Here is a 13,701-nt window from a genome sequence, read left to right as displayed (position 1 = left end):
GAAATGGGTCATGAAACATCTCCTAGGAGATTTTGCATTTGAAAGGTTTATACTAGTTCATTTCAATTTAGATGAATGAAGTCAGTCCCAGTTCCGAAAACTCTTCTGGTGTGGGGGACCCTCCTTTGCTTTGACTGATGTCTCAAGCTCCCTCTTCCTTCTGCCTGGCCGGGGCAGTCTGTGGCCTCTAGGAGAGAGTCTCGTCCTTGCCAGGGGACAGCTTGTAAGCACTGTGCCTCCGTAATTGGTGTGCAGTGCTAACAATGAGGCCAAGGTCACGCACGCCATTCCTGTCCCCTCAGGCAACTGTGCACTGAGCAAAACATGTTCATTGGTCACATGTGCTTCCTCTGGCCCTGGATGCCCTGGAGATGCCTGGATGATTGGGGTAAGCAGCTCAGCAAAAACCCACCGGAGGGCACATCCTGCTGCTGTGGCAGGTCACAATTGTCCTGTCTGCTGTGCTGAGGTGGCCATCACCCCCTCCCTCACCCATCTGTGTTTCCTTGGCAGATTTTTGTCCAGCAATGCCTGGCAGGGAAGAACATGTCTCAAGTGAAAGCCGGCTGTGTCCTTTGTGGGTGCCTGAAGCTTCTGCCCATGTTCAGCATAGTGATGCCGGGAATGATCAGCCGTGTCTTGTTCCCAGGTAAATCCTTAATTCTGATGTGTCCACACTGATCAACTTCGCTTTTCTTAAGAGACCTAGAGAGTATGTGGGGGTCGTCAGGCCTCCCACAGTATGCGGATTGAGATGCCCCAGATTGCTTTCTAGGGAGCGAAAGAGTTCAGATTAGGAGTGCAGCCGAACAGAAATCTGGCAGAGACCATGGATTTAGGTGGCAAGAGAGAAATTCCATGAGAGAAGTTCAGATAGGGAAGGGCCAACCAACGCTCAGTGCAGCCAGAGCCCAGTCTCTGCCGGGGCTTGGAAGCACAGTCTGCAGGAAAGCTTACTTGCTCCCCTTGAATTGTGTGCATCATCATGGCACGCATGCCTGTATGCTAGGCACTGTGCTGGGGCCTTGACAAATGCTGTCATTGCTCACTCAGACCTTGAGGTAGGTTTTTGTAGCCTCAGTGAACAGATGAGGAATGTCTTAGGGGGAGCTCAGTATAAACCCCCAAAGTGGATCTGAGTCAGGCCCATGTTCTTTCCATTAAATGCTATCAAAACATCTCTTTCCCTTAATGACCTATCATAACTCTGGGGATGTATCTCATTTCCATTTCAACCTAGTTTTACTAGCTGTACTGTCTCTCAGGGTACCAGGTTTGTTTATTCATGAAACCTACATGGAGCACTTTTTCTGATAGGTGCAGCCACAGGGACAAAGCAGGTGGCTTCCATGGGAGTCTTCTGCTGCTTAGCTTTGACAAGGCCAAACAGAATGTAAAAAACTGTTTATTGCTAAGTAACATGTGTAGGAGATATCTCTAAGCTTAATTCATCCTTCAGGCTACCCTAAAACATACCTTTTTTTTTTTCATCCTAATTCCCTTCCAGCTTTAACAGAGAAAAAGGCTTTGTTTCAACATTCCCAGATTTGGTCTTGTCTGCCAGGTGGCATTTTGGGGTCTCATAAGTGGTGCCTCCTCGTAGATTAGGAAATACACTGCTGGGGGCGCCTGGGTGGCACAGTGGTTAAGCGTCTGCCTTCGGCTCAGGGCGTGATCCCGGCGTTGTGGGATCGAGTCCCACATCGGGCTCCTCTGCTATGAGCCTGCTTCTTCCTCTCCCACTCCCCCTGCCTGTGTTCCCTCTCTCACTGGCTGTGTCTATCTCTGTCGAATAAATAAATAAAATCTTTAAAAAAAAAAAAAAAGGAAATACACTGCTGTGCTCTCTAGGACCCCCAGAGCGCCCTGGACTTTGCAGATGTGCCTCCCCACCCCACCCCAGAGCACAAACCACCCTACTCACTGGGGAAGAAGACCCAACAGACTCATATGTGTCTTGGGCTCGAGGGAGGAAGGTGTTAAAGCGGGGGAAGGGCGGGGAGTGGCCTCTCTCTCTAGCTGGAGTGGGCTTCAAGAACCCAGACTGCCTCCCAGCCTTCTGACCAAGGGGTGAAAGAGAGTTGATGGAATGCACTGGTGGGGAGCCGTTAGGGTGAGAAGAACCTGGAACCACTTGTCTCTAGCCCTCAGAAATGGCCAGACTCACATATCCATTTGCACATGCCAGGTGTATAAAGCCAGAAAGCCATTTATCATGGAAGCTTGGCATCTGTCCATGTTCCTGGAAGAGTATGCTTTTCCAATAGCCCAAATGCTCTTGGCCCTAGATTCTTGGTCTCTCCCCTGGCCAGAGCTGGGGGCCAGACAATGCCAACTGCCAAGGTATGATTCTCAAAGTCTGGCTTTCCGTGTAGGCCACTGTATTATTTGGGGCTCTTGCTTGAACAGGATGTGCACCTTTTTAGCTCCTCTTCCTTTAGAGCTGGTGTTACCCTCAGGCCATCTGGTGGCAGGGTGGTTGCCAGCAGCACCAGACCTCTATCCCACCAGCTCAACAACTCCCACCAAGTGTTTCCTTCCCCTAATTGTTCCAGCACAAACCCCAGATGAGTCTTAGTGAACTCACTTGAGTGATAGGGACCAGTCATTGTGGCAAGGAGAAGGAATTTCCAGAATGGCCAGGCCTGGCTCCTGAGCCCTTCTTATACTACCCTGAGTGTCACGGAGGTTCTGTTACCCAAAGCAGGAGGCAAAGAGAGTGGGCAGATGTAAATGGATGCAGCGCCCCTGAGTTTTTAGTCTTCCTCAAGATGTTTGGTCACCAGTGCTTAAGCCGGAGAGCTGTCCTCAATCAAACAGCTTGCTCTACCCATAAACCAGGGCAATATCCTGCTGCTTTGTCATCTAAGTTGATTTGGCATTTTGGGGTTTTTTTCTCAGATGGTAAATTTATATCCCCAATTTAAGCTCCTAAAGGACATAGCGCATTCACTCCCTTTTCATCCCTTTTGTCCAGAATTTCTTCCCAAATACTCTGAAATAACGCCCCTCTGAGGGCTAAGCAAGTAAAGTTATGGGGTGCTCACTCATTAATAGGTGGACAAATAATCCGTCTGCTTTCCTGACACCTAGCGGCCATCCCTGAAAGGCTTGTTCTAGGTCCCATTGACATGCTTGGGGTCAAGCAGTGAATTGGTAGAAGCATTGATTCATCTGGCCCCTAGGCACCTAATTCCCAGACCCAAGCTCCTGAGGAGTGCAGTCGCCAGTAGATCAAGAATCTGATATCCACATAGGGTTACCTCATTTGCTTCCCTTTCCCTCCACTCAGACTGTAGAGCTCTAAGGCCAGCACATGGTATGACCATGATTTCTCTGACAGATAAAGTGGCATGTGTTGTACCTTCAGTATGTGAGAAGTACTGTGGCATCAGAACTGGGTGCAGCTCCATCGCCTACCTGGTGCTGGTGGTAGAGCAGCTGCCCGAAGGTAAGAGATGGACCCCCCCCCAACAATCTGTGTCCCCGTTGGGGCATGTTCCCTCGGTCTTTAAGTGGATGGTTAAGAGCAAAGGAGTTGAAGATGTCTTATCTACCAGGTAGCCCATCTTTCTGGGTAGAAATGTTGGCTGTGAAGTAAGGGAATGTTAGTGATGTAAAGGGAGTCTTGCTTGCCCTGCGGGAAGGAGCTGGGCCTCCTCCCTCTTCATTTCTTACACACCCACACAAGGTACACACCCTCTCAGAGATACACCCTGTGCCCACGATTTGTGTTGCTCACTTCTCTGGCTTAGCTCGTGCCTTCCCTCATTCATTCCACAGGAGGGCTCCACTCTGTGCTCTGTCCTAAGCCATGAGAATGCAGAGATGAGCAAGACCTAGTCTTGCTCTTGAAGAGCTCACATCTAGTTGGGGGCTAGAGAGATGGGCAGTTCACCACCAGGGAGATGGCTTTCACTACAGATCAACAGTTAGCCCATGCATTCATCTCAGCTGTTTCCCCAAATCCCTGAGAAAAGGCCAAATAGGATCATTTTTTAAATCCCGTATTAGCTCTGAAGATCAATAGCAGTGCTAAAGATCAAAGTTAAGACATTTCCATAGAATCCAATAGAGATGGGAGTCTGAGCGAGGGAAGTACTGACTATCCCCACAGTTCAGAAGGGAAGTTGTCTACGTTCTGCAGCTAAGCCTGTCCTAGAGCACCCAGGGCTTCGAGTGAGGGTAGGCTGCAGGGCACTTGAAAGGAAGTAGATGCAAAGACACCAGCCTTTGCCCGGCCAAGTAGCCCACTGAATACAGTGGGGGCCTTGCTACGGTAGGCCTCCAGCTCAGGCCCCGGTTTCCCTCAGGCTCTCCCATCAATACATAGAAATCTCTCTGTGGGGCAAAGGCCCTGCAGTATGGCAGCCTTTCAGGTGAAAATACTAGATTGTTCGGTTTATAATTCACACCTCATGAGTGCTTGCTCTCTCTTAGGCATTATGTTACCCCGTCTGCTTAATTTATCTTAATCTTAATAACAGCCCTGTGTGGTAGGTACCTTTATGACCACTTGACAGATGAGGACACTGAGGCACAAGGAGTCACTTCCCTTGCCACAGTTCCAAACCTTCTCTGAGCCTCTGACTTCTTGTCTGTACAAGTGGGCAGCAGTCGTGTCGATCTCACACGGCTGTAGGGAGGATCCTACAGGCTAATGCCCAAGGAAATAGTATGGCACAAAGTAACCACTCAAGAGCTATCAGCTCTCCATATTACGTAAAGACACAGCAGGAAACTACTAAGTCTCAGCACAAAGCAAGGACAAATGTAATGCTTTAAACTATATTAGAGTGCCACTCCAAATAAAATTTGAATGTTTTGTAGTATGTAGAAAAGTGCTTTAGGAGGCCTAAGGCTTCTCCTGGCATGGCCAGAGAGCTGGAGGTCCAGGAAATGTCCCTTCTCTTCAAGGCATATGAGGCTTGATGCTGTCCGCACTATGGGCCTCTCTCATGTCTTCCCTGACTTCTATTTTCAACTGTGCCAGCGCCCTGTTCACAATGGACATCTATAACCAGATTCGGCCTATGGCCACTGAAAAGGAGCTCATGGTAACAGGAAGGTGAAGGACTCCTCTAACCGCACTAGTTACTGCCGTCGATGAAAATAATGCCTACCAGAAGGGATTATGTGAAACATTCAGGCTATCATACTGTATATAGAATTATCTTGTTTAAATACAGTATGGTTATACTTTTTTTTCCCTGCAGTTCTGCAATGAAGATGTATTGTTTTTACAATCACAAAGAAACGGGTTTCCATTTGGGAAAAAAAATAAGTAATAATCACAATGATTTCAAAAATGCTAGCATAGTTTAATGTACCCCCCAAAATAGTCCTTGCAGGGAAATTTACATAATTATCTCATTGTCTCATTTCGTCCTCATGACAACCTTTAGAGGTAAGTTTCACTGTTCTTCTTCTCATTGTACCAATGTGGGGGAAGTGGCTCAGAGAAGGAAATTGGTCTACCTGAGATCACGCAGTATAAGTAGGAGAACATGTCCATGCCAGGGCCGTGTCTTTATTCCGTAGGGTTTTACATTGGCTGCCCACAGACCACATCCGGCACACACGCATTTAACTTGGCCCACGTTATGTCTGAAATACTTCTTTTATCTCACACCAAGGTGCATGTTGTTCATTTATTTAATCTGTCTAACCCCTGCATTGAGTTTGTTTTGTTTTGTTTTGTTTTTTAAAGATTTTATTTATTTATTCGACAGAGATAGAGACAGCCAGCGAGAGAGAGAACACAAGCAGGGGGAGTGGGAGAGGAAGAAGCAGGCTCATAGCGGAGGAGCCTGATGTGGGGCTCGATCCCATAACGCCGGGATCACGCCCTGAGCCGAAGGCAGACGCCCAACCGCTGTGCCACCCAGGCGCCCCTGAGTTTGTTTTTACATGTGATTAGCACTCTATAGCTTAAACTCACTTTTCTGAGAAATTTTAAGAAACAGATACCAGTTTTATTTAAATTGTTGCAACTGGTGAAAAAAAGAGAAGACTTAAGTTCATTTTATGAAACTCAAGAAATTTACACGGCCAAACCTAACAAAGATAAGCACCAAAAACTACAACTAAAGACTAATCTCACCTTTATATACCAATTCAAAAATTGTAAATAAGATATTAGACACAGATCCAACAATATATTAGAAGAATGTTAAAAGAATGATATCTCATTACCAACCGGGACATTCTTCCAGAAATATAAGATTGTTCAATATTAGGAAATGTAGTAATATAACTCACCATATTAATAGATCAAAAGAGTAAAAGCATATGTATTTATTCCCAGATGATGAAAAAGTATTTGGTTAAATAGGTAGCTTTCAACATGATAAAACATGTCTAGATAACCCTAAAAGTCAACATCACGTGAGCTTAATGAAGGAGCTAGACAGGAAAAGGCAAGAATGCCCTCCCTTACCACTATGTTTATATTATTAATATATGTAAGAAGATCAATGTATTAATATATGTAAGAAGATTCTTGTATACTACTAACATATACAAGAAAATAGAGGGGAAAGTGTACAAAACAGATGAAAAACTTGAGAATTTTGCCAGATAATTACAATTTATAAAAGTGAAAAGGTTTTTCTAGAATTGAAAAGTAAATAATCTGAAATTAATAACTCAATGGATGGGTTAACAACTGATTGGATATACCAGATGACATGATTAATGGATTGGCACTGGATCAAGTGACAATATCAAAACCTAAACACACACACAGAAAGAAGATATACGTGGAATGCAATCAGAAGAATAATATATATGTCATTGGAATCACAGAAAGAGAGGAACAGTTTGGGTAGAAGCAATTTTGAAAAGATAATGGCCAAGAATTTTCCAAAAGTGATGGATAGTTACTCAGAGATTCAAGAAATTCCACAAATTATAAGTAGGATAAATACAAAGGAAACCATACCTGGACTACATTATAGTGAAACTGCTGAAGATTGAAGATAGAAAATCTGTAGAGCCTCCAGAAGAAAATAAATCACATTACCTTCAAGAGAGCACCAAGGCACTGATAGCAGAATTTCCAACAGAAACTGTAAAAACCAGAAGGCAATGGAATCACATCTTCAAGTGCTAGAGGAAAAGAAACCCTGCCAACATAGAATCCAATACCCACCAAAAATATTCTCCAAAATGAAGGTGAAGTAATATATTTTCATAAACACAAGTTGTGAGAATTTATTACATTAGATTTTCAGTATAAGAAATACCAAAAACAGTCTTCCCGCTGAAGGAAAATAATCCAGATAAAAGAATTGAACTTCAGAGAAGAATGAAGAGCACAGAAAGAGTAAATATGTGGGAAAAATAAATGCATATTAGCTGTTGAAAACGTCAAAAAGAAAAAAATGTCTATGGGATTTATAACATAGGAAAGCAAAATATAGTAACAAGAATAGGAGAGAAAATGAGGAGAAACTAAATGCAACTTAAATATTCTTAGGTTCTAGAATTATTTGGGATGTGGTAAAAGATAAAACTTGTACCAGACTATGATATCTCTAGGGTACCTGAAATCTAATTTCTAGACTGAGCAATAAGAGAATAGTTCAAGAATGTTTAACTGACAACTTGTTTAAAGGAAAATATGGAATAACTCATAAAATATTTGATTGGCCCCCAAGAAATCGAAAGGATAAAAAGAATAAAAGAACATAAAAGATAGATCAAATAAAAAACAAATAATAGGACGGCACATATAAACCTGAGTATATCAGTAATTTCATGAAAAGTAAGCAGACTAAACACCTGAGTTAAAGTGCTGAGATTATCAGACTATTAAAAAAAATAAACAACTATATCCTGATTAGGAGAAACCCCTTTTCTCCAGTTTTATTGAGATGTAATTGACATAATATTTATTAAGTTTAAGGTGTATAACATAATACTTTGGTATATGCACTTATTATGAAATGATCACCCCCAATAAATTTAGATAATGTGCGTCACCACACACAGTTACAGATTTTTTTCTGGTGATGAGGATTTTTAAAATCAACTGTCTTAGCAACTTTCAAATACAGTGTACAGTGTTGCGAACTATAACCACCATGTTGGACATTACATTTCCAGAAGTTATTTTTCTTAAAATTGGAAGCTTGTACATTTTAACCTCCTTTATCCATTTCATCCGTACCCTCTCCACCTCTGGCAACCTCCAATCTGCTGTTTCTAGGAGTTTGGTTTTTTTAATTTTTATTTTTTTAAAGATTTTATTTATTTATTCGACAGAGATAGAGACAGCCAGCGAGAGAGAGAACACAAGCAGGCGGAGTGGGAGAGGAAGAAGCAGGCTCATAGCGGAGGAGCCTGATGTGCGGCTCGATCCCGTAACGCCGGGATCATGCCCTCGGCCGAAGGAAGACGCTTAACCGCTGTGCCACCCAGGCGCCCCGGGAGTTTGTTTTTTTTAGATTCCACATGTAAGTGAGATCATACAGTATTTGTCTTCCTCTGTCTAATCGATTTTACTTAGCATAATGCCCTCACAGTCCATCCATGTTGTCACAAATGGCAGGATTTCTTTCTTTTTTGTGGTTGAATAAGATTCCACCGTATATACATATCACAGTTTATTTATCCAGACATCCGTCAGTGGACACTCAGATTGTTTCCATGGCTTTGGCTATTGTAAATAATGCTGCAGTGAACCTGGGGGTACAAATATCTTTTCATAACAGTGATTTCATTTCCTTCGCTTATATACCCAAAGATAGTATTGCTATATTATATGGTAATTCTATTTTTAATTTTTTGAGGAACCGCCATACTGTTTTGCATAATGACTGCAACAATTTACATTCCCACCAACAGTATATCCTGTTCTTGTACATCCTCAGTACTCAATATTTGTTATCTCTTGCGTTATTGGTAATAGCTATCAAGTATGAGATGATAGCCCACTGTGGTTTTGATTTGCATTTCCCTGATGGTTAATGATGTTGAGCACTAGTTCATGTATCTATGGGCCATTTGAATAACTTCTTTGGAAAAATGTCTGTTCAGATCTTTGCCCAGTTTTCAATTGGATTATTTGGTATTTTGTTTTGTTTTGTTTTGTTCTTAAGTTGCATATGAGTTCCTTATATATTTTGGATATTAACCCCTTATCAGATACATGGTTTGCAAATATTTTCTCCCATTCTGTGGTTGCCTTTTCATTTTGTTGTTTCTTTTGTTGCACAGAAGCTTTTTAGTTTGATGTAGTCCCACTTGTTTATTTTTGCTTTTGTTGCTTGAGATTTTGGAGTCATATCCAAAAACCCATTGCCAAGACCCACGTCAAAGAGCTTATTCCCTATGTTTTCTTCTAAGAGTTTTATAGTTTGAGGTCTCATATTTAAGTCTTTAACCTATTTTGAGTTAAATTTTGTGAGTGATGTAAGATAGGAGGCTAGTTCATTCCTTTGCATGTGAATATCTTATTTTCCCAGGACCTTTTATTGAAGACACTGTCTTTTCTTCATAGAGTATTCTTGGCTCCCTTGTCTGATATTAGTTGACCATATATGCATAGGTTTATTTCTGGGCTTTCAGTTCTGTTCTTTTGGCTTATGTATCTGTTTTTATGCTGGTGCCATACTGTTTTGATTACTATAGCTTTGTGATATAGTTTGAAATCAAGAAGTGTGATACCTCCAGCTTTGTTCTTCTTTCTCAGGATTTCTTTGGCTACTCAGGGTCTTTTGTCATTCCAAACAAATGTTGAATTATTTTTTCTAAGTCTGTAAAAAATGCCATTGGAATCTTGATAAGGAGTGCATTGAATCCATAAATGATTTTGGGTAGTATAGACATTTTCACAATATTGATTTGTCTAGTCCATGAACACAAGATATCCTTCAGTTTATTCATGTCTTTTTCAATTTCTTTCTTCAATGTCTTACAGTTTTCAGTGTAGAAATCTTTCACCTCCTCCCTTAAATTTATTCCTAAATATTTCATTGTTTTTGATGCTATTGTAAATGGGATTATTTTCTTTATTTCTTTTTCAGGTAACTCATTGTTAGTGAATAGAAACACTACTGATTTTGTACACTACTGTATGTTGATTTTGTATCCTGAAACTTCATTGAAGAGAGACATCTTTGAAATAAGATTGAGGAAAGCTTAAAGAAAACATGGTAAAATACATACCATGACAATAGGAAACATAGATGCAGAAATTTTAAACAAAATATTAGCAGGCCTGGCAACATAGAAAAAAAATACACCTTGACCTTCTGGGGCTTATTCCAGGAATACAAGAATAGATTTTTTTTAATTCAAAAATCAATCAATGTACTTAATCACATTAACTGAAAACAGGAGAAAATCAATTAGTCATCACAATAGATGAATTTAGAATTTAGAATGTTTAATACCTATTTATTTTTTTAAGCCTTAGAAAATTTAAAAGTTTCTTTTTTTTTTTAAGATTTTATTTATTTATTTGACAGAGACAGCCAGCGAGAGAGGGAACACAGGCAGGGGGAGTGGGAGAGGAAGAAGCAGGCTCCCAGCAGAGGAGCCTGATGTGGGGCTCGATCCCAGAACGCTGGGATCACGCGCTGAGCTGAAGGCAGACGCTTAACAACTGTGCCACCCAGGCACCACTAAAAGAATTTCTTTACACTGGCTTTTACATATATATATATAAACTTATAGCATGTGTCATACTTATGTTTACATTTTCCCCTGAGATTGGGAACAAAACACATATGTCCACTATAACATAAACATTGTGCTGGAGGTGCTATTCTGCACAAAAAGGTATGAAAAGGTAACAAATGGCATGAGGGTAGAAATAAAATTACCATAAAAGACTTTATAGACAAACTTAAAATTTAAAAGTGAATTTAACAAGACTGATACAAGGTAAAAATACAAGAATTAATCATATTTTACATATTATCATTTATAATGTCATTGAACTCTATCAGATACCTAGGAATAAATCTCACAAAAGTGAGAAAATTGCTGATAATTACAAAGCATTGTTGAGAGAAATTAATGAGACCTAAGTATATAAAGGAATACGCCCTATTGAGGAGTTGAGAGATTCATATTGACAATATGTCCATCCTCTCCATGTCATTCTATGTATTCAGAGCAATCCCTGTCAGAATTGCAGTAGCTCTTCGTGTGTGTGTAAAAATGACAAACCAGTTCTAAAATTAAGAGAGAAATGCAAAGAGCAAAAAATAGCCAAAGTCAAAAAAAAAAAAAAAGGAAAGGAAAGAAAAGAAAAGAAAAGCCAAAACAATTCTTCAAGATGAACAAAGCTGGAGGATTTGTTAAGGGATACCAATATCTACTGTGAAGTGATACTAATTAGATAGCATGGTTTTGGTACAAATATAGACAAATCGGTGGGACAAAGTACAGAATACAGAAGGCCCACAGGTATACAGTCACCTGATTTATGGCAAAGATTTCACTGTAATGTAGTAGGGAAAGTGATGGGGAGAAGGATTTTCAATAAATGGTCCCGGGTGATTTGGGCTATTCATGGAAAAAAGAATGTTGACTCTTAACCTCACAGCATACACAAAATCTATTTCTGTTATATATAGGATTGTGAAAGATAACAATAAAGCTTTTTTAAAAAATTTGTTTGTTTGTTTAAAAGAGAACACATGTGAGTGGGAGAGGGGCAGAGGGAAAGAATCTCAAGCAGACTCCCTGCCAAACAGGGAGCCAGATGCGGAGCTTGATCCCATGACCCTGAGATCATGACCTGAGCCAAAATCAAGAGTCAGCCACTTACTCTATTGAACCACCCAGATGCCCCAAACAATAGAGCTTTTATAAGAAATAAAACTGGTCAGCATGACACTGGATTGCCAATCACACATCATTTGCATCAACTGTACCTTTCTTAACATGGCTTAAATAAATCTTTGCATCACCAGAATTGTGGTCACATATCAGAATACAAACTCCAAAATCTGATTTATAGCTTTTGACTCTTATTCTGTAAGCCCAGTACCCTTCAAGATTTGTGCCATCAACTGTGCATCTTTTGGCAGGCTCTTGGGAGAAGCAATCTTGCCAGACTGCGTACCTGGTAAGCAGACTTGTCAAGCTAAATCACCCAATTAGTGTATTGCAGTCCTGATCTTGGTGCATGGTTTCCGCATCCCCTGGTTCACTGGTGAGCGAAATGTTCAGAAGCATCTTCACTGTGATGGCTCTGCACACCTCCCACAATTTCATTATCCTTTCAATATCTGTAGATCTGTAATAATGAACCATCTCTCATTCTTGATATTGGTAATTTGTGTGCAGGGGGTCCTTTCTTTCTTTTGATCAAACTTGCCTAGGGGGCTATCAGTTTCAATAATCTTTCCAAAGGACCAACTTTTAGAATTGTTGATTCTTTTGGATTTTGTCTGTTTTTCCCCCATGGATTTCTGTTTTTCTTTTCTCTTCTCTTCTCTCTCTTTTTTTAAATTTACTCCGAATTTACTCTGCTTTTCTTTTTTCCACCTTCTTAAAGTGGAAATGCAGATCATTGCCTTAAAGCCTTATTTTTTGTGATTACTATTTAAAGTTATAAATTTCCCTCAAAGGCTTGCCTTAGCTGCATCCCACAAATTTTGATATGTTGTGTTTTCATTTTCATACCGTTCAAAATATGTTCTAATATCCTTGTGAGTTTTTCTCTGTCTGTGGGTTATTTAGAATTGTGCTGTTGGGTTTTCAAGTATTTGGCACTTTCCTATCTTATTGTTAATCGATTTCTAAGTTACTTCCACGGTGATCCAAGAATATACTCTATATGACATTTTAATCTTTTGAAATTTGTTGACATATCTTGATTTGTGTCTAGTCTTTCTGTTATATATTGTGTATATATATATAGCTTTGTATATGTGGTGTGTATATGTTATATATATACATATATACACTCAGTATACTCTATAATGAGAAAAGGATATTAAACTCTTCAGTTATGATTGTGTAGTTGTCTATTTCTCCCTTGCTGCAATTGTTTCAGTATTTTTGATTCATTCATTTTGCTTACACCTAATGCTTGTTACAGTTTCCTGAGGAATTAATGCTTTCATCATTATGAAATGTTCCTTTTTAAAACTAATTTATTTTTTAATTTAAATTTAACTAATTAACGTATAATATAGTATTGGTTTCAGAGGTAGATAGAGGTCTATGATTCATCAGTCTTATATATAACACCCAGTGCCCATTACATCCCATGACCTCCTTAATGTCCATCGCCCAGTTACCCCATTCCCCCACCTCCCTTCCCTCAGTTTGTTTCCTAAGATTAAGTCTCTTATGGTTTGTCTCCCTCTCTGATTTCGACTTGTTTTATTTTTTCCTCTCTTCCCCTGTGATCCTCTCTTTTGTTTCTTAAATTCCACATATCAGTGAGATCACGTGATAATTATCTTTCTCTGGTTGACTTATTTCACTTAGCATAATACCCCCTAGTTCTATCCACTTCATTGCAAATGGCTGATTTCATTTTTTTGATGGCTATATATTGTATATATAGGCCATATCATCTTTATCCATGAAATATTCCTTTTTGTCTCTAATAATATTCCTTGTCTTGAGGCTTACTTTGTTATTAAGATAGCCCACCATAGCTTTCTTATGCTTAGTGTTTGTAATATCTTTTACTTTTAACCTTTAATTATATTTAAAGGGAGTCCCTTG

At 40.1% G+C, this 13,701-nt stretch overlaps 1 pseudogene; it reads left to right on the top strand.

Moving 5' to 3' along the window:
- Nucleotides 1–13,701, top strand: part of LOC105242172 — a 55,279-nt pseudogene that overhangs the window by 30,105 nt on the left and 11,473 nt on the right.

Source organism: Ailuropoda melanoleuca, chromosome 14 (genome assembly GCF_002007445.2).
Source record: "Ailuropoda melanoleuca isolate Jingjing chromosome 14, ASM200744v2, whole genome shotgun sequence".
NCBI lineage: Eukaryota > Metazoa > Chordata > Mammalia > Carnivora > Ursidae > Ailuropoda > Ailuropoda melanoleuca.
Note: the sequence above shows the minus strand (reverse complement) of the source record. Positions and strands in the feature narration are given on the sequence as shown.